Below are 23,911 nucleotides of genomic sequence, written 5' to 3' on the forward strand. Positions count from 1 at the left end.
AGTAAATACATTTTGCCAATTTGGAAGAAGTGGTATAAAACAACTTAATAGATGTATTTCAGAGGAATTCGGATGTCAGAGATCTTTGCAAGAAATAAATTCAAAATGTAGTATGTGTATAGCCCGCAAACTAGCTATTGCCCTTATTTTTAGCTGCTGAAGTCATTTGTCTGGGGAAAAGAGTCAAGAATTTCAATCTATGAGGATCACGTTATTAAAACCAAAAAACGTTTTTGTGCTTTCCTTACTTCTTCCACTACTACCTATGCTCCATTAATATTGTACTTAAATGTATATACATATATATATATATATATCATTTCATAATGTTAATATCCCTTGCATCATTTAATTTTATAAGCATATTTAAGAAAAATACCCAATATTCTAAGTTGTGCTGTATAAAATGTTTATACAGAGAAGATAACTGGATGGTAACCAGTTAATTTGGATGGTAACTGGATAACTCCTTAGCTTTTATGACAAACCCAAAGATTCTTTTTATTCTCATAGCATGTCATTTTTGATAAATGTTAATACAAAATTAGTTATTTGCAAAAGCAATATTCATTTATCTATTCATTTACTTTATTAAAAATATTTAGTATCTCCTATGTGCAAGCAGTGGTCCTAGGAATACAATGTTACACAAAGCAGACAAAAATCTGTGCATCTTGAAGCCCACATAGTGAGTGAATGTGGGAAGAACTGAAAAATAGTTGTTTAAGGATAATAGAAAATGAAAAATATAACAAAAATCAGAGGATAGTATTATATTTAAAGCAAGTACATAGATTTTGATACCATACTAACGAAGTAAAAATATAAATGACAAATATTCTCTATAGGAGGATAAATTTGACTGCTGCTAATGCCAGAGAGGTGCACCATCACATATATTGTCTACACACACTTTTATCCTAAGGACTGATCATTCTTAATTGTTTAGGAACTGCCTCCAGCATGCATGGTTCCTGATATGTATCATTAGCATATTAAAGGCAGCCTCAATTTATGAACTGACTTAGCTAAGGTATTAAGAAATAATTTACTTCTATGGAGTTAAAAACTCTAAGGAAAAAGTCACAAAATTACTGAACCAAGAACTACCACTAAACCAAAACGAACTCCAATAGCTCTCTCCTAGTACCCTGCTGCTGGCCACCATCTCTGCCCACTCACTTCAACCTAGAGAGAGGGTCACTTGAAAAAATGAAGAGTTCTAGAGTGCTAGACTGCACCTGTTCTTTTATGTTTCCCATTTGTGTAGAATTTTTAGAGGCAAAGCTATATGCATGTAGGAGACTAGGACTGGGAAAGAAGGGTTGGGGAAGCAAAGGCAAGTGGAAATTTTTTTCTTTCCTTGTCCTTCAAGCTAGATGTGAGAAATATGTCCAGCTGTCCTAAACCTAAATTAAACAATCTCTATTCCACTTCATCCTAGGGGTGTCTGGCCAACTGAGGCACTTCAGTGTCTCTTTTTGTTTCTCATAAGAAGAGTCTGTACTCTTCTTTCTATCTAAAGTCTAGACATTTTTCTCTTCTCCTACCCAAATTAGGGTTCTCTTTGCTTTGGCTCTCTTTCCCAGAAACATTCCCTTTATGTGCAACTGGCCTTTCTGTATAGGAAGTGACTCCCTTACTTTCGATGCTGGTCGATAGGGATATTGTTTCCCATATGACTTGCATTTGTGAGCAAAATTATTGAGGGACAAGTCTGATACTCTGGTTTTATATCTTAGGGAAAACTAAAAGGACCCTGTGAGGATACCATAAATCTCTTACTACAAGGGGAAGGAAAGGAAAAAGGAAAGGGGAAGAGAGGTGAGGGGAGGGCAAGGAAAGGGTGGGGAGGGCAGGGGAGGGAAATTCATAATGAGTAAAACAAAAAATAACCATTTTTATAGCAAATTTCAATTAAAGTGGGTATGAACTGAGCATACCCACAGTTCAATATCAAGGTTTTGATGTCATTATAAATGTGTTCACAGTCTGTTCTGTTTTGTAATGATATTATATGAACCCTTTAATGGGCTGTAATCACGATGATCTAGACTTACCTAATAATTATACTGTGTAATTATACTATGTATAATTGTCATACATTGAATTATTTCAGTAGAAAGTATTAATTTTCAGATTCTATTTGTGAAAATATCCTAATAAATCACAATAGGTGAGAAGAGATGGAATCTTTTTTTGTGGTTATTTATGTTTAAGATCAAAAATAGAAATAATTATAATAAATATTTGAAATATATCCATATTGGTAATAATTGGATTTATACTCATAGAAATTAATGGCTTTCAATTTAAAATATTAACTGATGGGGGCACCTGGGTGGCTCAGTGGGTTAAAGCCTCTGCTTTCGGCTCTGGTCGTGGTCTCGGGGTCCTGGGATTGAGCCCCCCGTCGGGCTCTCTGCTCAGCAGGGAGCCTGCTTCCTCCTCTCTCTCTCTCTGCCTGCCTCTCTGCCTGCTTGTGATCTGTCTGTCAAATAAATAAATAAAATCTTTAAGAAAAAAAAAATAATAAAATAAAATAAAATATTAACTGATGAAATAAAGTAATATATAGTTTTGTAAATTTAGATGACTGTTAAATACCAAATATGGCAAAGTTAGTGAAGAACTCTGTGAGACACACTGGTATAAATAACTCTATTTTTGTAATCATAAACTCCTTAAAAAGTTATAATCTCATTCTCTAGCTCAAAAAGAGGGACAAGTCCCCTGTATTCTTCCATAAATGGAGCACATTAACAAGCTGCTATTTAAACCAGTCCCTCCCACAGCTCTCTAAAATGTCAGAACTCTGGACACATGCTCCCCTCTTCTCTTTCTGTCAGGTGGGGAAAGCCACAATTTGAATGCCTCCTCCGAGTTATGCTGGACGTGAAAACCTCTGTAGCGGACCCACCTGTGCCACCAGCTGCCCATGCTCTCCTTTGCTTTCAGAAGCCCCCAAATAGCCTATACATTAACAATAGACTGTACATAAAATAGACTGTACATTAACACTTCAAGCCAGATGAGGCACAAATGGTTCCTTGGATAGCCTTCCAAAGAGCAATACTGGGCACACACTCCACTTTCCTCTTTCTTCCCCAAGGGAGGAGCCATAAACCAGGCTGGGCTGTGCCAGCTTGGAGTTAGGGCAATCCCAGGTAGAGAGAAAAAGCCTATAAGCATTTCAATGTAGCTATTCATAGCTTTGTACTTGCCTGTGGTACTCTAACTTCTGGTTCCTGGAGTTCCCATAAGAGTTTCTTTAAGCCTTCACTCAAAACCCTCTCTTGAGTTGACTCACAGTAATACCAAATCAATCTTCTGTAACTTCTCCAAGGGACAAATCTCCTTCCTCCCATAACTTCTGTCCTATTCCAACCAGACCATCTTCCTCTTCCTGTTCCTTGATCATGCCAATATCTGTTTAACCTCTGATCATTCACTGTAGCTGTTCTCTCTGCTGAGATGTTCTTCCTCCATATAACCCTGTGGTTATATATAAATGCTTATATATTATATATATAATGCTTATCTATTTCAAATCTTTGCACAAGCATTACCATCTCAACATGGCTGATCCATAATTCCAAACTCAGGACCCCAATCTGGTTTACCCAGATCTATATTTTCTTTACTTCACAGCCAAAAAACAACCTCTATTTTTAGCACTAATGAAAGTAGGAAGTGGCACCTTTTATAGGTAATCCAACCCTGAATTTCGAACTTAATTATTTTAAAATAGATTGTAACTGCTATTGGTATTTTATGTTGACTAACAATAAATCGTTACCAGGTGTATATTACATCTGATAATAAGCAAACATGTGTTTGTGGCTGCTGTAGTAGAGTGTACATGAATCAATCTGGACAGATAGTATCTGCAAACAATCACTAAAGATATGCCAGTGTCTACAGGAGAAAGGCCTCTTGTGGCAGGAAAATATCAGTGGATAGTTTCAAGTATTCTCTCTGTTAATATATCATCCATACAGGAACACTTAAGTTTTAAGTATCTTATACAATATTTTAACCAATTCCCTGTTTCTTGAATACCTGTTCCTTTCAGATACTCCTATTCTGATTCCTGTGACAGTAAATCAATGTGTTTCAATTGCTAAAGAAAAGAAAAGAGGTATGCAGTAAACATCCACAACATCTATTATTTTAATAATTCATTCAACAAGTCCATTGAGCACCTTGCATGTAATAGCTTCTGGGATTGAAACTTGAACTATTGAAAAAACTGGGATATTGGTTCAGTTAGGGAACTCATGAGGTAGCAGGGAGACAGTCCTATACAAAACTGGGTTTAAAGTAACAAAAGTTTCTATACTAACAATGTGAAAAAAGTGGTAAGGAGTCACAAAGTGGACAAATGTTAGAATGATGTTATAGGTTTATAAACATTTTAAATTTCCCCAAAGGATCCCTGGAACAACAGTGATAATCAACATTGATGTTTGTCCTTTATCATAATTACCATTTCCCCCCTCTTAGGTTAGCGTTTTATTATATACTACCTTGTTTTTCACTATCTCATAACTATTAAAGAGAATGAACATCAAAGGAAGTATTGATCCCAAGAAAAGAAAGTATTAAATCCTAACTAGGAAGAAAATGCAGGCATTCCTGCAGTGTTATAACTAAAAAATCAATAGATCTCTCATCTCCTGGCACTGTGGACTGTGGCTATGTATGTAACTGCATGTGGTTTCTATAGCCTGAATATTTTGCTGAATCCTGAGTGCCCACGTATTTAAGATGACAGCCCTGTATTTACCCTGTCAAAAATTTCAGGTCCAATATTGGTTCACTTAGTAACATTCTATTATTGCTAGTATGATATGATAGACAATTCAGAATGGCATATGGTAGAATAGTGATTCTTTCTTGGGGTATCTGGGAAATAGGATTTATAAAAGTACATTCTAGAAAGTATGGGAAGGAGATGTTGTTTAATATACTAAGTGAAACGAATTACATGAAGGAATTTTCTGAACACTAGCCTTTGCTGATACTTTCTCATAACTGAGCTTAACAACAAAAGCAAAATATATTATGAACTAGTAAAGAAAATAAAATGAAAAAAATAATGTAAAACAGGTTTTCCGTAGCTTCAAAAATGTATATTATAATAAACCCCTCTCTGCTCTCCAATTTTCAGAACTAAACAATCTAATATCTAATTTAAATTTTATTTGTACTGTTTTCTAATTGCTCATGAAATTTTCATAGACAAAAAATGTATGCGTCCATTCTTTTTTTCTTACATGACTCTTTGAGAATAAAAGTAAAATTTTACAGTAACCCATTGCTTATAATCAGGGTACAGATTCTAATTCCACCAAAAATTTATCCATAATATAAATCATTTTAGAAAGAGTTATCAAAGTATTAATTATTAAAAAAGGGCTGCATAAATCATTTATTATAAAACAAATCCTCCTCTGTCATGGTCCCCATGCCTACTGATTACAGTAAAAACCAGAGACACCTGGGTGGCTCAGTCAGTTAAGTCTCTGACTCTTGGTTTTGTCTCAGGTCACAATCTCGGGGTGGTGGGATTGAGCCCTGCTTATGGTTCCGCACTACGTCTGCTTGTCCTCTCCCTCTGCTCTTCCACTGCTTGCTCTCTCTCTCTCCAATAAATAATAAAATCTTAAAAAAAAAAAAACCAAAAACCCTCCCCAATCATATCATCAGCATTCAGTCCACCTGTACAGTCGGAAAATTTTCCTTCCTAGATGTAACAAGAGGCAATAGTAGAAGAAATCCAAATCAAAGGGTCAGAAGAGCTTAAATGGAGGCTACTTACCACATATTAAATTGTTCTCTATAACAAAGACTTGCTCTACATTCAAATGTGATTTCTTTTAGCTTGAGTCTGACATTAAAATATCTATCCAGTTCTCTACAAAATAAGGTTAGTGCCTTTAAATTACTGAAAACAATTTTTTAGCCAAAAAAATTTACAGCATTTTAGATCAAAATGTTTTTTTAAAGTTTATTTTCCTATTCTTTTTTTCCCTCTCTATGAATGGTGTATCAGTTTTAATTAGGTTATAACCCTATATTACTAACCACACGATATATCTTAGAGCAAATAATTTAAGTTTCATGATTGTTGTATGATAATAGGTCCTAATGAAATTTTCTACTAATATATATGTGTATATATAATATATAATAATACATTTAAAATAATTAAAAGTGAATATTTTACTTCATACTCATATATATAAAAATTAGGAGTAAATATTTTATTTCTTAAGCTTGTATTTGTTATTTATCAAGGCTTACAAAATATAAGAGATTCTTACATGTTTTTGATGATTTCATCTACAGATGTATGCATCTGTATTCATTCACTTTATATTAAATCTATCATCTTACTTATTTAATTTTATCTGAAAGTATATTTCAACCTGGTTCTGCAACACAAGCAAAATTATCTTGACTTACTGGTAGAAAAATAGCATGCTGTCTGCTCCAGACAAAGTTTCTTCAAAGAACCATTCAACATAAATTTACTTGCTATAATCAATAAAAAATCAATAAATAAATTTACTTGCTATAATCAATAAAAATGTCATAGAAAGTTTGCTTATAAAATTTAGCCAAATCAATAAAGTAAAATAAAGTAAAAAAGGCAATTTCTGAGACTAATCTGGAGGACGTTTTGTGTGAATTCCTGAGATAATTCTTGTTCTTACTCTTAGCCTACTTAAAAATTTCACTGTTTATTTTTTTAGATTTTTTTTTTTTCTTACTGAAGACATTTTAGCTAGTGATGGTAGTTTTACCTGAACCACAGAAGTAAGAGGAGGGTAATAAATATGATAATCTAAATCTTGGGGGCCTCTTATAATTATTGTCAAGTGAGATTGTCCACCTTCATTAAATAAGTAAATAGTAACACATTTTAGAAAGCTTAATACCTGAAGATATCTGTAGTAGTTAACTAATATGAAAGATTTTTTTAATCCACGAATTTGAAAATACATGTATTTGAACATACATGAATTTGAACATTCCAAGTTAGCAATGCTATGGGAAAACTTAGTACCATGTCACTCCCTAGCAAATATCTAAATAATTCTATTACTTTAGAATTTGTCTAGCTTTACCTCCTTTAACTTTGAAATAGCTTCCTTTTAAATTTATTAATTTATTTTCCATGTATATTTTGAACGTGAAAACTATGAATCTAGCACTAAAATTTCTAGTCTGGTATTTTAGTCATATATTCAACAGTTACATAATATGTGCTTCATAAGTCAGCTTCAGTACACTCCTAGGTACCACAGATATGACTCTATATGCTAAGACGTTAAATTTGAGTGAGAGAAAGACAACAGACAAGTAAGTAAATAAAAAAAGGACAGTGTTTTAGTTAAGATATGCTGACAAGAAAGGTAACAAATTCTGAAAAATGGAGAAAGTGATGGGAGTGGGAAGATTTGAACTATTATAAAAAATCAGGGAAGATTTATCATAGGAAGTAACATTGGACCACTGTATGAAATGAAGACCAGAGCACTGAAAAAACAAAAACTAGAAAGAAAAGGAATTCTGAGCAAAGGTTAAAGGACGGAACTCTTGAACTTAGTGTGCCTGAGAAGCAGAAAGGAGACTAGACACTGGAGAGAAGAGTGAACATGGGGAGAAGCAGGAAGTCAAGACTCTGAGGAGTGCACAAGGTTGGAATCAAGCAGGGAAGTGTGATCAAAAATATCCAAGAGTTGTGACTTTAGGTATTTGAGTTGACTGTAGAATTTGAACAGGGGAGCAATATGATTTTTTTTTTTTTTAAAGCTCTGATCAGGTTAAAGTTTACTTACCTACTAGTTATGCAAATGAAATATTGGGTAGTAAATCTGAAAATCTCAGTAGTTTCATAAAATCTCATCTAAGTAGTTTGAATAAAATTAAATTTCAGTTTCAAGAAAGGAAGGAAGGGAAAGGAAGGGAAGGGAATGTGTTTTATAAATTTGAAGTAAACTGATTTTGCTCTACTTCCAGTCATCCTAAATGTCCTGGGAATTCTGACTATTTTCATTGATATTACAGTCACGAATGGGCTTTCAACATTTTGATTTCATTATTGCATTTTGCAGCCTTTTAAAGTAATTAATTGTATGTCACTTTCTGAAATAACTCTCTTCTTTCTGTACAATCAGGTAGAATTAATTCTATTTATCTGAAAGTGATCTACTTAGAATATTTCATTTCTCTCCTAAGTGAATGTAAAGGACATCTGCTTTCATAGTCTACATTTTTCACTTAGGAATATGAAGATGTGTGATCCTCTACAAAAAGAGAAAAACAAAGAAGAAAGTATTTTTCTTAATTATCATAAAGAAAAACCTGATTTGTATTATACTCTTTGGGGGTATTCCCATCCTTTTTCTTTTCAAAATCAATGGCAAATTAAATTTTGTTAAAGTTAAATGAGTACATGATGAAATTCTTTAATTATAGATATCTTATGTGTGCTAAATTAGTACATTGGGTATTGTGTTGACAAAGAAAACCTTGTGATCCAGAAATAAGAGTTTGTCCTTTTTTAGAAAGTCTGCATTTATACTCTCAACACACACACACACACACATTTCCCTAGAGAAGAATATTTAGTGAGGAAAACACTGAAAATCAAGTCTGATGTGATTCTTTGTGATCTTATAAAACATATGTCTTTGGAATGTCATGTAACCTCTGTGAGGTTTATTACCATAATGAAGTGATGAGATATAATGAAAGCCTGTTCTATTATAACACACTTAAGTATTAAATGACAAAAAATAAGGGCGCCTAGGTGGCTCAGTGGGTTAAGCCTCTGCTTTCAGCACAGGTCATGATCTCAGGGTCCCGGGATCGAGCCCTGCATTGGACTTTCTGCTCAGCAGTGAGCCTGCTTCTCCTCTCTCTTCTGCTTGCCTCTTTCTGCCTACTTGTGATCTCTCTCTCTGTCAAATAAATAAATGAAATCTTAAAAAAATAATAAGTAAATGATAAAATACTAAAATATTGCTGAGATTAGGTACAAGTTATATGAGAGATTATTTATTAAATTATTCAATATATGTTATTGATTACCTATAATAGTCTAGTATGTATTTTAGGCATATATATCTAGAAATAAACAAAGGAGATGAAATTTCTGTCCTTGTGGTCTTTGTGTTCTACTGGGAGGAAACAAACAAAAAAAGAAATAAGAAATACGTCAGATAGTAATTATGTATGAGAAGAGGGAGAGGCAATACAGGGCAGTTGGGTGATGTTTCAAGTTTAATAGGGTAGTGTCACAGCTAAGAAAACATTTGAGCAGAGAACTATTGGAAGTGAAGAAGTAAACCCTGTGGAGAGCCCTGAGGCAGGAACCTGATTCCAATTCAAAGGCACACAGCAGAAACCAGAGCAGCTGCAGTAAAGTGAGAGAGGATTGAGTGGCAGAAGAGGAATCCAAAGTGAAAGCAAGGTTCCAGAAAACCTAAGGCTCTTAGGCCATTGTGAAGACTTGTAATTTAGTTCTGAATTAATCAATAATCAGTAGGAAGGTTGGAGAAGGAATGATCTGGTCTCACTTTCATTTTAAAAGGATTATTCTAGCCTTTATATGGAAAGTAAAATCCAGGGAGATAAATAGGTAAGGAGATCAGATTATTCAAGTCATAGCTAGCAGAATCATCGTTTGACTTAGAAAATGATCCAAACAATGAAAACCAATTCTATTATGCCACAACTACTATATTAAAACCATATCTTTGCCTACAATTAACTAAGGCAATGTAAAGACCGATAAATTCAGAATAGAGAAGATGGAAATAGGCCCAAATATATAAGCTGAGCTGAATCTAGAAAAAGTATCAAATCAATTCAATAAAAAGAAAAAAGTGTTTAGACATTTTCTGAAACAAATGAGTATATATGTTAAAAAACCAAAAAACATGATGCTTCTCTCACTCCATACACAAAATTTAATTTGAGATGGGTCATAAAACCTGAACACAGGACCCAAAATCCTAAAGCTTTTAAAAAGAAACCATATAGAACTATAACACAATTCCCTACTCGGAATACCCTTTGTTTTGGACTGCATTTTTTTTTTTTATAAACATATAATGTATTTTTATCCCCAGGGGTACAGGTCTGTGAATCGCCAGGTTTACACACTTCACAGTACTCACCAAAGCACATACCCTCCCCAGTGTCCATAACCCCACTCCCCTTTTCCCAACCCCCCTCCCCCCAGCAACCCTCAGTTTGTTTTGTGAGATTAAGAGTCACTTATGGTTTGTCTCCCTCCCAATCCCATCTTGTTTCATTTATTCTTCTCCTACCCCTTTAAGCCCCCATGTTGCATCACCACTTCCTCATATGAGGGAGATCATGTGATAGTTGTCTTTCTCTGCTTGACGTATTTCGCTAAGCATGATACGCTCTAGTTCCATCCACGTTGTTGCAAATGACAAGATTTCATTTCTTTTGATGGCTGCATAGTATTCCATTGTGTATATATACCACATCTTCTTTATCCATTCATCTGTTGATGGACAACTAGGTTCTTTCCATAGTTTGGCTATTGTGGACATTGCTGCTATAAACATTAGGATGCACCTGCCCCTTTGGATCACTACGTTTGTATCTTTAGGGTAAATACCCAGTAGTGCAATTGCTGGGTCACAGGGCAGTTCTATTTTCAACATTTTGAGGAACCTCCATGCTGTTTTCCAGAGTGGTTGCACCAGCTTGCATTCCCACCAACAGTGTAGGAGGGTTCCCCTTTCTCCGCATCCTCGCCAGCATCTGTCCTTTCCTAACTTGTTAATTTTAGCCATTCTGACTGGTGTGAGGTGATATCTCATTGTGGTTTTGATTTGCATTTCCCTGATGCCGAGTGATATGGAGCACTTTTTCATGTGTCTGTTGGCCATCTGGATGTCTTCTTTGCAGAAATGTCTGTTCATGTCCTCTGCCCATTTCTTGATTGGATTATTTGTTCTTTGGGTGTTGAGTTTGCTAAGTTCTTTATAGATTTTGGACACTAGTCCTTTATCTGATATGCCATTTGCAAATATCTTCTCCCATTCTGTCAGTTGTCTTTTGGTTTTGTTAACTGTTTCCTTTGCTGTGCAAAAGCTTTTGATGTTGATAAAATCCCAATAGTTCATTTTTGCCCTTGCTTCCCTTGCCTTTAGCGATGTTCCTAGGAAGATGTTGCTGCGGCTGAGGTTGAAGAGGTTGCTGCCTATGTTCTCCTCAAGGATTTTGATGGATTCCTTTCTCACATTGAGGTCCTTCAGCCATTTTGAGTCTATTTTCGTGTGTGGTGTAAGGAAATGGTCCAATTTCATTTTTCTGCATGTGGCTGTCCAATTTTCCCAACACCATTTATTGAAGAGGCTGTCTTTTTTCCATTGGACATTCTTTCCTGCTTTGTCGAAGATTAGTTGACCATAGAGTTGAGGGTCTATTTCTGGGCTTTCTATTCTGTTCCATTGATCTATGTGTCTGTTTTTGTGCCAGTACCATGCTGTGGACTGCCTTTTAAAGGTTATTTTTATAGTAATCAGTCTTAGAAGATAAAAGTAGTGTCTCCTCCAGAACAAAAGGCAAGCTTGCTTATAGTCTTGGAAGATAAAGATAATGTCTCTTCAGGAACAAAGTTATGCTTACTGATGAGTATAATTAAGATAATGTCTCCCTCTGGAACAAAGAGCTCACAAGCTTACTGTCCATTGTAAAAGATTCAGATTTACTAAGCTCAGAGTTTCTCTTTTGTGACTCTACCCTCTGAACTTATAGACTCCAATTTTGGTCTATCCTTATCACTTCATGAAATTTTGGGGTCAAAGGAATTTGACAAAAATATGTGAATGTTGATGCTGTTCATTATTTCTTGACTAATAAAATCCTTTGTACGGGACACCTGAGTATTGAATATTCTACTAGAATCCGTGAAACTGTAGTGTTTTAATTTATTAGCTTGCAAGTAGGATAAAACCTCAGACCTTCCACAGTTCTTGAAAAAATAACCTCAGAGTAGGCAAAAAATTATTTTTCCCCTGTCAAAAAAAACCCATACAAATCATAAAAGAAAGAAATTGGACATGTTCAAAATTAAATATTTCCCCTCATCAAAAAATATGTTTTAAAAAAGTATTAGACAAAGCAGACACTGGAAAAAAAATTAAAAAAAAAAAAAAACACATCACAGAACATAATCACAAAGGACCAGTATTCAGAGTCCATAAGGAAATCTTAAAAATCATCAATAAAAAGATAAACAACCAATTTTTTAAAAGAAAACAACTGAATAGTTATATTACTAAATAAAATATACAAATTATCAGTAAGTACATACAATGCAGCTAATTATCATTAACTGTCTTGACTCATTGGTTGGGCATCTGCCTTTGGCTCAGGTCATGATCTCAGGGTCTTGGGCTCCCTGCTCGGCAGGGTTCTGCTTCTCCCTCTGCCCCTCCACTAACCTGTGCTTGCTCTCTCTCTCCTTCAAATAAAAAAATAATAATAATAATAAAATAAAAAATAAATAAATAAAAATTTTTAAAAAGAAAGAAAAGAAAATGAGACTGTATTTTATAATCCCTGTAAGGGAAAAAACAAAACAAAACCTTACAATACCAAGTGTTAGAGACAATATGGAACAACCACGAGTCTCATACATTGTTGATGAGAATATTAAACAGCACAACAAATTTGAATAAATATTCTGGAACTTCTTTTAAATAATCATTCTAATCCCATTTATTAAAGACAAACATGAGAATATAGCCACAAAAAGATATGTTTATAGTGTCTATACCCAGAAAAGCCAAAAAATGAAAAAAAATTTTCATCAACAGAAAACCAAATAAAACATTTTAGTATATATACACGATGCAATACTAATTAATACCAAAAGGAATGAACTACACATACACCCACCTCATCAAGTTGAATAGTTACAACCTGTATTTTATTATGTGTTTATTGTATTTCAATAAAAATACCCATTTATTAAAAAAAAAGATTACAAAAGAATATTTCTATAAGATAAATGGGAACACATTGTATAAACTCACTGAACCTTGGTTTTTCTTTCAATTGTAATATTAAAAAAAAATACAGCTGAACCTTGAACAACATAGGTTTGAACTGCATGGGCCCACTTACATGCAATTTTTTTTTTTTTTTTAATAAATACAGCACGTCACTGTAAATGTATTTTTCTTCCTTATAATTTTCTTTTTTTTCCCTTTATGATTTTCTTAACATATTCTTCTCTCTTGTTTACTCTATTGTAAGACTGTGGTGTATAATACATATAACAGAAAAATATGTGTTAATTGACTGTTTGTTAAAGTAAGGCTTCCAGTCAATACTAGGCTGTTAGCAGTTAAGTCTTTAGAGAGTCAAAACTTATATATGCATTTTTGATTATGAGGGGGCTGGTGCTCCTAACCCCTGCATCGTTCAAGTGTCATCTGGAATAGTAAAATAATGCAGGGTTTATTTTATTTATATATTTGACCGGGGTCATTTATTTTTCAGGAGCAGGAACATATTCATTATATTAAATTTGAGATGAAAATAATTAGGAAATGTTACAAGGCAGGGAATAGTGTAAACGTTCACAAGAAACTAAGTAAATAAAATTCAGCTGGTATAAAAAATTCTTTTTCCCTCTGTCTCTCTCTCTCACTACCTTTCTGTCTCTCTTTCTCTCTCACTCTCTCTCTCTCTCTCTCTCTGTCTCAATCTCTCTATCTCTGTCTCTCTTTCTCCTTCCACTCTCCCCTCTTCCACTCTTCCACTCTCCTCTTATGGAGAGTTTCTCTTTCTCTCTTTGTCTTTTCCCTATAGTCTGTCCCTCATGATTTACCTTTTCATAGACCATAATGGCTGTCCCAAATTGATTAATATCATCAGATACTAAGTTGACATAAGATAACAAACTCTATGCTTACATTTAACTATCCCAGTTTCTTCGATTACTAATACTCAGCAAAGAGAAACTTACTGGGCCAGTTTACATTCTAGGACATCATATGCTCACCTCTCACCCAATCATTTGAATGCAGAGAAAGCAAAGGTAAATACAATGGGTTGGTCAGTAATTCCAGCTTTAGAGCAACAGAGGAAGGGGCAGGCTTTTCAGAGCCCTCAAATTAATGAAAACAATAATAAGAGCAAATAAAGTAACATAATGATACAATTATTTTAATTATATATGTTTTAATATTATATGTAAAATTAATTTTTATATATTATGCTATTTCTACATTTAGTTGTATGTACCTCGTTGATGCTCATAGAAACATCAAAATAATAATAATAAAAGAAGAAGAACAAGAACAAGAAAAAGAAGGAGGAGGAGGAGAAATTATATTTTACTTACATGTAGTACTACTTCTTGAATCTAAGCTTTGGGCTCATATGTTTGACTGCTTCTACAAATAAATAAGTATTGTTCATTCACTTCTAAGGAAGTCAGATTAAAGTGGACTATTCTTTATAATACAATGTAATTACTAGCACCTCGTTTCTAAGGTATTGGTTAACAAATTATTTTAAAAATTAATAAAAGCTAAACTCAATGTTGTTCTTACAGAAGCAATACAATGGCTAAATGAAAATAAGAATCAGGACGCACTTTTCCTGAAGTCCAAACTTACTCATCCAAGATACAGGCACAGGGGAATATTAACTTATGCAATTCTTCTTCATCATTTTAAACTTCTATGGGAGATTTCTCTATTGTTTGTGAACCAAATGATGTCTGAAGTAAGATCTAAAACTATTGATTTTTTTTTTGAGCTTAGAATTTCTCCTCAAGAATAATAATAAAAAAAACCCCACAACTTTTGTTCTTTTTGAAGCTAAATATATCTAAGTCATTCTAAATGAAATTCAAGCTTATTTTTTGTGTGTACATTAAACAAGTATTTCTATTAAAAGTGAGACTACAAATCAAATCACGGCAGAAAATGGATAGAAAAAACTGCACCTCTTTGTGCTCAAATGGTAAATTTGCACCTCACTTTGCATGATCTACCAAAAATCTTCATAAGCAGCCTATGAATAAAGTACCAAAACAATATCATGAAGGCTATGACAAGGTTAATACAAAAAAGGTGACCTTATAACTTCCAGTTAATTAAACATCTTAGTTATATAAGAGCTAACATATATTAACCTAATTTGTCTCAGTTTTACTTAATCTGAAAGTTTCTATGTAACAGATTTAATTTATATATGAATGTGAACCAATAAGAAAGAAATTAATATTTAAAACAAAAATAATATTGCTTGATCTGGAAGAAACCATGCAGTATTCTGGTTCAACTGTACTTTGAATACTTGAATATTGAATATATTATCTTCATAGTTTGAACACTTCCAGCAGTTGGAAACACTGGACCTTCTAAGGCAGTCCACTGAGTCTCCAGAAAGCTCTACCACGCATACAGAGGGCATCAGCAAAACAAGGTCAAGTAATGCAATCATGTTTTCCGAAATAACTCAGAGTGTTGATGTGTCAACGTATTATTAGTAGTAAGAGAAAAAAAAAACAAAACAGAATTGTTTTAGATTTCCATTCACATCTTTCATGTTTCAGGGCTGTTATTTGTTGAATTACTTATGAGAGATTTGGGTCCATAACGTGCTTGGGTCCTCTGAAATACATAGTGTGGGCCTATTTGCTGTCCCATAATTTTCCATTCTTCATATTAAATGTTTCATTCCTCATATGCCACTGCTAAAATCCTTGAAAGCACTGGCTACTTGCCTCTGCGTATGTATCATGTTTTTGCCTTTTAAGCTGTCATATGACAAAAACTGAACACAGAGTTCCGTTTGTGGTCTGACAACAGATTGTGGAGTGGGACTGCCACTCCCCACTAATTAGTACTAATAATGAAGTCTAAGAGCGCATCAATTTGGCAACAGGATGGCATGGTTGGCTCACATTTACTTCACAGTCAGAAAGTTTCCAAATGTATTTATATGTATGTACACTGGTCTCTCACATACTGTATTGTACAGATGGATTTTTTGGACACAAGTCTGATACTAAATTTACTTCTATTAAACTTCATTTTGCTACATTCAGTCTTTTAGCATATCTTTGACATCTTTTTGATTGCTGAGTCTGTCATGACTTTAAACAACAACCAAAAAAATCCACATTCTGTTATAATATTCTGCTATAACTCAATTCTGCAATGAATCACAAAAATCTAGCAATCCACATTTTTTATGCTTATAACCAGAAATCCACTTTATAAATTGGCTTCACATAAAATTATCCAGTTTAATCAGTGGCCTTTCAGAGAGAAATCTCCATGATTCTAAAATTTAAAATTCTCTCTCAATTGTTTTGTCTCTTTTTACCTAAAATATAAAATTCCATAACCATAGTATAGATGTTAGGACAGAAGATACATCCCCAGTTCTATCCCTTTCTACTAAGTAATCCACGATATTACATAAGTCTCTTGAATTAGAAAATGAAAAGATTGGAAGGAAAAACAAAAGAATGAGATGGTGAACACTATCCTCATAATTTAATGAAAACAATTTGGTTAGAATAAAAAATACATAAATTTAATTTCAGCAGTGCCTGGGGTCAAATAGGATTTTGTGGATTATCCTACAGATAAAATATCATTTAATGCATTTTTAAGGAAAACATGTTTTAATTTTTAAATCATTTTTTGGGATAGAAACTTTCTGTTTGAAGATTATATTTGAGTACACAATAATACATATTCTAGCATACTTACATGTCAGAACTAGTTTATAATTATAGAACTCTTAACAGGTTTTAGGAGTTTTAACTTCCCTATAACTTCTTCATGCCAGGATTATTTTCTTGATCTTAAGTTCTCTTCTCATACCTGTAACTTTGCAGCTTTTTTTTTTTTTTCACCTAAGAAGGTAATTTCAAAAATTGTATCTCCTCATAAAGCAATGCTGGATTTTCTTTTTATTAACAATCACTTTGGTGGTCAAAGTGAACTTCTACCATGAGAATATGTTTTGTGTGAAACATAAAACATATGGTGGTCAAAGTGAACTTCTACCATAAGAATATGTTTTGTGATCCTTTTAGTTTCAGGAATGCACCCATGATTTTTTATTATACAATTAGGCTTCATTTGTTGCATTTAAAAAAATATATTTATTTCCCTCCAGACAAAGAAATTCTCCCTAGTGGTATAATTCATGTTGAACATCCAAGAAAGAGTAGCTGTTTTAAAATGACCTCATGGCACATTCACTCAAAGGTCCAGGAAGTGCCTGTTCTCTCTGGACACTGGGCTAAGATGCTTCTTCCTCCATGTAGAACCCCCTGAATTGACTGATGTTGAAGTCAAGCTCTGTTACATGGAGCACTTCCTTTCTGTGAAAAGATTTCTCTTTCAGATCTCCTGTTTCCTCTTCTGGGGAAGCTCATTCTCTGATCTACACTTGAATATGTGTTGACCTCTAGGTCTCATAGGTGGACCTACCTCCATTTGCTGTTAGTTTTCTTCTGGTATGATGTTGCTTTTATCACATTTTCAGAAAAAGATCAGTTTTTCATCTTCCTTTTCTCTACTGAATGTGTCAGATCCTAGAAATATTTCCCTGAAGCGGTGTTACTGAGACCTCTGGTGCCACCATCTCATCTTGAATGTCCATAGAAAGTAAATGTTTCTTTTTGTCTACAAGAGTTGAATTAAGTTACTTTAACAGTAACATATGAACTTGTTGAAAAATATTATGTCAACTGAAGAACAAGTAAAACAGAGAGCACGCCATAAATATCTATGGTCAGATAGAGCAACATATGGTCCTATAATTCTGGAGAAACAGCCAGAAATAACATCCTCAGGACATTTAGATATATGCCAATAAGAGGTCTTCTATTTAGGGGGTATAGCAATGTCACCAGGGATTAAATATACTGATGATATCTCATAAAACCTATCAATGAAACCACCTGTCCTCTTCTGAGCTATTTCCAGAAATCATTTGAAGAAGCCATTGTATCATATGAAAGATGTGTTTTTGCTTTTTGCTTGTTCACAAAGTAAAGTATTTCACTCATGATAAAACCAGTACAAGTAGCTTGACCAAAATTAGACAAAATAACCAAAAAGTCCTCTATGTTCCTTTGTTTTCTAACTTGGACCTAAGTTCTACTTCCTAAAAATTTCTTCCTCTGAATCTTTTCTCCTTTACTTCCATCATCCAAACAGTTGCAAGCATTGCTAATTTAATCTCCAAAATCTATTTCTTCTGTTCTCACTGCCTTTTTTAGAAAATTACCAATAAATCTGAAAAGCAGTTAGAAGAAGATGTATTGGTATGGATTAACAATATTATCTGAAAATTATGAAAGATATGATATAGCATGCCATTTAGACAAAATTTAAAGTGTGAAAAGGAATAAGAAAACAATTTACCCAAAGCTTGTATCATAGAGGTTAAATTATCAGGTGATGATAAGAGTAGCTATATAAGCCTTCATTTTTCCCTTGTCTTTTCTGTCAGGGAGAATTATATTGAGGGGCACCTGGGTGGCTCAGTGGGCTAAGCCTCTGCCTTCAGTTTGGGTCATGATCTCAAGGTCTTGGGATCAAGCCCCACATTGGGCGCTTTGCTCAGCAGAGAGCCTGCTGCTCCCCCCCCCCACCACCTGCCTCTCTGCCTACTTGTGATCTCTGTCTGCCAAATAAATAAATAAGATCTTTAACCAAAAAAAAAAAAAAAAAAAAAAAAAAAAAGAAAGAAAGAAAAAGAAAAAGAAAAAGAAAAAGAATTATATTCAGTTAGAACTGTCTTTCAAAAGGGAAGTGAAAGTAAACCTATACGAGTCATAGAATGAGTGCACATAGCTTTTCTAAAGACAGCCTCCCCAGGCAAAATATGTCTTAATATATGGAATTCATAGATTAGGTGAGCGATGCTTGGTCATTAACTTCTGAGGAATCTTTGAGAGTCAAAACATCTTCTCCCCGCAGTTCCTATTTCAGTTATTAACTTCACCATCTTACTCATCAGCCCAAGTCAAAAACCTGAGTATTATTCTGGGTACTATCCTCTACTTACCTATTTTCCTCTACATACCCAACCAAATTTAGTTGTTAAATTTGCTCTGAAAATTCCACTACTTAACATTTTTTACACAAGTTTTTTTCTGCTTTCTTTTAGTAACAATAGCCTTACTAGTCAGGAGCACAATATTGTGATACATATTTAAGTATTTATTACGTGTCTACTAATATGCCAGACACTGTCCTAGTGCTGTACGTATAGTAACAAAAAAAAAAAAAGAAGAAGAATCAAGAATCTTTTAAAGAATTTCTTGTCTTAAGCTTCATATCTTTTAATATGCCTTACATTCTATAGGCAGTTATCATTGCCCACCTTAAAACCAACTTAGTATGTAGTTCAATAATCCTTTAGGACACTGACTCTTGGTTATGAGGATTCGAAATAATATGAGAAACTCTATGTTCAAGTAAATACAAACGAACACCTTCCCCCAACCAAACAATTACAGTATTTGGCTCATACATAACCCTTAGGGTAAAAATGATGATCATGATAGAAACTACAATATGTTCTTTATTAATATCTTCAAATACATTTACTGCGAGGATTCTACAAACACTTTGATTAAACCTTTCTAGAAATATCATAAGAAGTTGTTTTCAGGTTCTTTATATTCTGCCATGTAATTGTCTATCACAATATTCCCTGCTAACTCCCAATAGACTCTCTCTGTGTTTCCACAGCTCCCTAGACATACGTTAATGCAGAATATATTATACTTTAATATAACTTTTTAAATATTTTATTTATTTGAGAGAGAGAGATGAGAGAGAAAGAACATGAAAGGAGGAAGGTCAGAGGGAGAAGCAGACTCCCTACTGAGCAGGAAGCCCGATGTGGGACTCCAGGATCATGATCTGAGCTGAAGGCAGGCACTCAACCAACTAAGCCACCCAGGCTCCTCATTTTAATATAAATTTTATTTATATCAGTCTTACTCAAAAATTTGTAGTCTTTGAATGGAGGAATAATATCTTCTTCATTAGTGCATGGTCAACCCTTAAGCTGTATAAATATGATATTGCATAGATGTATAATAAATTTTCGTTTAAGAAATGAATCAGTGAGTAAATACAACCAGTAAATTCTCACTATATTTTTCTTTTGTCCTAAAATATGACACTTCTTATTAAATTTTTCAAGCTTACTGGGGTCAATTTATTAAGATGAATCATTTACAAACATACTACTTCTGAGTGCTTAATTCTAATTCCTAAGGGGGCACCTGGGTGGCTCAGTGGATTAAAGCCTCTGCTTTTGGCTCAGGTCATGATCCCAGGGTCCTGAGATCGAGCCCCACATTGGGTTCTCTGCTTAGCGGGGAGCCTGCTCCCCACCCCTCTCTGCCTGCCTCTCTGACTACTTGTGATCTCTGTCAAATAAATAAATAAAATCTTAAAAAAAAAAAACACCTCTAATTCCTAAGCACAAAATACCATGTTGAATAAACACTTTCTTCAGTTCATATGGTGGCAATAGATAAGTAAAATAAAAACTATTCAGGTTAGAAAATGGCAAGATTCATTGATTCTTCCAACTTTACAAGAAGTTGTGGAATCTCAGAGTCAAAACTTCTTTTTCATATATATTAAAGACTTTAGTAAGACAAGTTTAATAAGTTTAATAAGACAAGTTCCTTGTCTTTTTAGATACCAATGTAAGAAAAGCAATCCACAGCACTTACTTAACATCTTGCTCACAATAAAAGATCAGAAATAATTTTGACTTACATGACAAATTCTTCAAGAAATTAGAGAAATAAAACTCTTTACAGATTATTTTTATTACTGTATTTTAATGGTAGGCTCATCTTTGAGGTGAACTCAATCATACATTTATTTCAGGTCTAACTATTCAAATTTTTGCCTCATATTATCCAAATTTTATTTAGAAATGCCATTTATAAAATGTATGTAAGAAGACTTTCCATTAAAGCATTATACTTCTCATTTAGAAATAATTAAAAATTGTTGTGAATATTCTACTTTGTTAAGAAAGTGGTTTCCTGTTTTAGCAATTTCAGGTTGTTAAGTGTTGTGAGGGTAGTTCAACTGAAAGCTGTTACTTATATAATTAATCACCACTGAAACTCAATTTGCTGTATAGTTAAATAACTTCTTTAGAGGCAAAAAGTCTATAGAAAACAAAACAAATATCATTTAAAAAATAACCTAGGCATTAGGTTGTATTATATCAACATATGTATGTGTGGTTTCTCTAAATAAATAGATAGATAGATAGATAGATAGATAGATAGATAGATAGATGATAGATAGATAAATAATGAAGGGAATGTGAGGAGTAATTACTTCAGTAAGATTCCTTAAACACATGAGTTAAGGATGGCATTTTCAAATTCAAATTGTTTCCAAAGACCGAGCAAACTAAATCTGCAATAAGAGCATAATGATAATTGATATTTTTGGTTCAGTAATAGGCATGGGATTCACCTGAGTTATAGATAATCCTGGAGAGAATTAACTTTCATTCATTAAATTATGAAGTGATAGTGTAAAATACAGAAACTATCTCTACTCTTTGAGAAGGGTGAGGCTGTTCCTTTTTGGAGGCATATTAATTCATATAATCCACAAGGGACCCATGTAACCACTGTGAAATATAATCAGTACAGTTAAAATAGGATAGCTTGATCCATTATAACCTCCCTTCACTCCATTCCAATAATTACCTGAGGTATTTGGGGTTGGTACTTCATATGGAAATAATTCTCTACCAGTTACTTGTCCAAAGTGCTGTGCTACAAAGCCCATTCGAATAAAATCATAGTAGAAATTTAAATGCAAAAACCATGTAGGGGAAAATTTTTTAGAGTCATAAATAAAAAGAGATGAGGGGTATGTGTGTATGTGTGTGTGTCTGTGTGTGTGTGTGTGTGTAACCTGATAAAATGGTGGCCAAAGACATATAACAAGAGGTTTACCTTTACCATGGGTAAGGGTGATGTAAGAAGCCAGCAAGCAATATTCTGTCTTAAAATATCTGTAATTGATATTTCTACTCTCTCAGTTAAATTTTATGTGCTCAGATTAGCAAAATAGTCCTGATTATTAAAGAAACATGTTGGGAGAAAGATGAGGATAGAGATCTTTCTAAAGTTTCAGAATCGAGCTTTAGACTCTGAAGATGGAAATGTATTATATTTCTAATATAAAACACAAAGAATAAGATTCTGTAGTCATAATAGTTTTCATGGGTACAGTTAAACATTAAGTATTGTTCCTGCCATTTTCTGCTTCCTAGCTTTGTATCTGCTGTTTTATATATAAAAATCTTTTCATTGCATTTCATTATGCAATTAAGAAAATGTTAGCCACTGAAATCAAATTTGTATTGTTAGGTGTTTCGATTTAAAGATATTGAAACTGACTTTGCTCAAACATTTCTGTAAAGGAAATTTGTAATCTTTTCTCTATATTTTGAAGTCTACAGACACCTGCACAAATGACACAGAATTGAGAACTTAATAAAATTTAATATGAATGCAGAAATTACTGATTCAATATAACAAAGGTTCTAAGTATAATTAATTGGTGGTAATAGTGACCCATAGATCTTACCTACTGAATCAAATGGTCAAGTTATGAATGTGTATGTGATTTCCTTAGGTCATTTTTTAAGAATATTAAAGATGGTCTTGATACTAGCCAAGAATACCTGCTTTTTATATCAGTATTTAGCTTAATAATTTTTCGCAATAAGAGGTGGAGAAAGAGAATATACAGAAATCAAATTCCAGCTCAGATCCCATATTTTTCTTTATGCTGTGATTATTTATTAAAGGCTATGCAAAAAATGAAAAGAATAAAGACAATGAAAAATTGAAAGGTAAAAATTATAAAATGAGCAAGACCTTCAGAAATCCTTTTTTTCAAAGTAAAAAAAGGTTAATTTTCATTCAGAAAATTAGAAAATCAAGGTAAACCAGTTAAGAGATTATGTTGCAAATTTAAGCAACTAGAGAAAACACATAAAGCTGAAAATGGGAAATATTCTCTGGCAGCATGATTTCAGTACTATAATTTCTTTTTTCATCTAAGTAAGGTAACAGTGGTATTATATTTACCAGAGTAGTACTGGAATGACAAAATTCTATGAAAAAAATTATTCAGATCCGTCAAAAACACTAGATTTTAAATAATATGTCTTCCTTTTCCTTTCCTACCACTTTTTCTTTCTATGTTGGACACCTTTTCCCTATCATTTTTCCTTTGAACTTCTCAGATTTTGTCCTGATGGCTTACTTCACTTGCATAATCTCCACTTAACCTTTAATACTGCACATCCCAAATGAAATCAAATCACTCAATTTGTCCAAGAGAACAAAGGGAAGATGGAGCAGAAAACATGCTGAGGAAATGTGTGTTAAGAATATGATAATTGAACAGATGTTAAACTACATCAGAAAAGATCAAAATGTATTAATAAATCAACCAAACAGAAATCATCCAGACAGAAAGTTAAAAGGTGTTGTTTCTACTGAGTAAACATGTCTTTCCCCCCTCATTTTTCATTCCTACTCTTAAACATTAGCAGTTCCTTAAAATGTTGTATGAAACTACAATCTGAGACTCTATTGCTGATATCTAAAGTGATGAATGCTAGAAAATAACCAACTGAATTAAAAAAAAAATTACCTAAGCCTCTATAATCAGTGATTGTGATCAACAAAGTTTGCACCAATTCTTAAAACATTCAAATATTTCCATACTGATTGATTTGCATAGGGTTGGCCACTGTGGCAGTTATTGGGTCCTGGCAAAGAGGCTGC

Source organism: Mustela erminea, chromosome 1 (assembly GCF_009829155.1).
Source record: "Mustela erminea isolate mMusErm1 chromosome 1, mMusErm1.Pri, whole genome shotgun sequence".
Taxonomy (NCBI): Eukaryota; Metazoa; Chordata; class Mammalia; order Carnivora; family Mustelidae; genus Mustela; species Mustela erminea.